Source organism: Pteropus vampyrus, unplaced genomic scaffold (assembly GCF_000151845.1).
Source record: "Pteropus vampyrus isolate Shadow unplaced genomic scaffold, Pvam_2.0 Scaffold100, whole genome shotgun sequence".
In the NCBI taxonomy this organism is placed as follows: Eukaryota; Metazoa; Chordata; class Mammalia; order Chiroptera; family Pteropodidae; genus Pteropus; species Pteropus vampyrus.
The window spans coordinates 3,051,027-3,053,489 of NW_011888881.1; positions in this window are offsets into that span (position 1 = coordinate 3,051,027).

Here is a 2,463-nt window from a genome sequence, read left to right on the forward strand (position 1 = left end):
CTCCGCGGACCCGGCCCCGGGACGCCCCGAGCGCCGGCGGGGAGACGGACCCGCACGCCTTCCACGGCCCGTGCCCCCCGCCAGGCACGCCGAGATCGCCGCGGGGCCCCTGGCCCGAGGGGCACAGCCCAGAAGGGAGAGAACGAAACCTTTTTCAGACCCATCACCGTGTCACCCACGGCCCTCTCACGGCCGCATCCACAGAAAGGTCCGGGGAGCCACCAGGTGCTTGGCGGGGACCCGCGGGGTAGGTTCGCCGCCAGAGAACCAGCTGGGACATACTCGTGTCCCCGCCCTTGGGTCTCTGGGACGCCTTCTACGCGGAAGCCGCTGATGCCTCTTTGGTCTTCATTTCAGTGAGTTGGCCTGCGTGCTAAAAGTTTGGAACCTGAACAATCACAGTAGGAAGCATTTCCTCCTTGGGCACCGCCTCTGCTGCTCCGAGGTCTGTGCCTTCCAGGCCATTCCGAATTTCTATCTGGGTCCCCAAACTTTCCTCCTTTCTCTCCTCCCTCAAAATCCATTCACTCATGCCTACAAATATCACCTTGTGACCGTAGGGCATCCACAGGCGGAAGACCAGGATAGCCCTGGCAACTACAGGACTTCTTTCAATCTACGTCTGGACCACACGGTGTTCCCAGCCCTAATACCAGCAGATCTAGCCATCTGTGTCACCAGCACTACCAAGTCAAAACCCTGGTGTCACCCCTCACTATCGCTCTTAGACAACCCCCCACTCTTCCTCTCTTCAAAGCCCAGCTTAGCACCTCACCTCCAGGAGACCTTACCTGATCCTGCAGCTAGCAGAATGGAGCCATCCTTCCCTCTGTCACCTGGGGTTCCAGCTGTGTGCAATTGTGTCTTTTTTCTCCTGTAAGACTGTCAGCTCCCAAAAGGCAAACTCCAGGCTAATGTCACCTTTCTGGTCCCTCAGCACCCAGCCTAGCACCTGACACACACTTGTTGAGTAGGAAGCAAGACTAATACAGGAATATCTTCGTAATTGATAAATCTTGTTGATTCTTTCTTCACAATGTCCTTTATGATTGGTTACCCCTCCTGCTCACCTGGATTACAGCAGTCCCCCATCATTCCCATTATTTGTGAGAGACACAGCCCAAGGCCCCCAGTAGATGGCTGAAACCGCAGGTGGTGTCAAACCCTATGTTTTTTCCTATACATACATATGTTTTCACTTAAAAGAAGCGCTTTCCGCCTTCTTTTGCATGCTCAAATTCCAGCATCACTGCTCTTGCACTTATTAAGTAAAATAAAGGTTATTGGAACACAAGCACTGTGATACCGCAACAGTCGACCTGAGAAACGAGATGGCTACTAAGTGACTAACAGGCAGAGAGCGTTACCAGCTGTCCCCAACCTGTTTGGCACCAGGGACCAGTGAGCATCTAATGCCTGATAATGAGCATCTAATGATGAGCATCTAATGCCTGATAATCTGAGGCGGAGCTGAGACGGTGATGCGGACGCCGCGGAGCGGCTGCAAATACAGATGAAGCTTTGCTTGCTTGCCCGCCACTCACCTCCTGCTGCGCAGCCCAGTTCCTAATGGGCCATGGACCAATACCTGTCCATAGCCTGAGGGGTGGGGACCCCGGTGTATACAGTGTGGATACTGGGCGAAGGGATGATTCACATCCCAGACGGAATTTCATCATGCTACTTAGAACAGCACACAATTTAAAAAATGTGAATTGTTTATTTCTCGATTTTTCCATTTGATATTTTCTTACCACAGTCGATGATGGGTAACTGAAACTGCAGAAAACAAAGCCATGGGCAAGGGGGGACCACCGACTCCCAGCTCCTGACCTGCAGACTCCTCCTTTCACCTGTGAAGCCTGCCCACTACTGCCCCCAGAAAATGTTCCAAAAATGACTTTCTCGATAGCTACAGACTTTTTTTCTTTTGGTCCAAGAACATAATAAAAGAGATATTCTTATTTATGTATCTAAATGAAGATGATAGATGTCTTGACCAATGGCCACCATGGAATGTGTACCATGGAATGAAGCCACATTCCCACAAAGCTTTCTCCAAGGAGCTGTCCAGCAAGTGAGGCCAAATTACACAGACCGGAACAGCCTAAAGCTTTCACTTCATCCTCTAATTTCACTCCATTAGCCGATGTATGTGATGACAGTCTCAGAGCCTAAGGACTGGTTTCCCCAAAGTTTCCTCTCTTCCCAGTCTGAATCTATCATAGATGACAGCTTCCCCAGATGAAAACAGTCCCAATCCACGACAGCACACCTCAGCTCAGAGGTGGGAAGACATCTAATAAGTCCCAGACTCCTAAAATCTCACCGTTTGTTCTAAATGTAGATTGTTTCCTTGAATTGAAGTAAAAGGGCATGGCACGCGTTGTGGAGAATCGGCCCTCAGCAGAACTGCACCTGCTCTCCTACACCTCCAGCATCTGCTCTGAGCCTCTCCTCAGG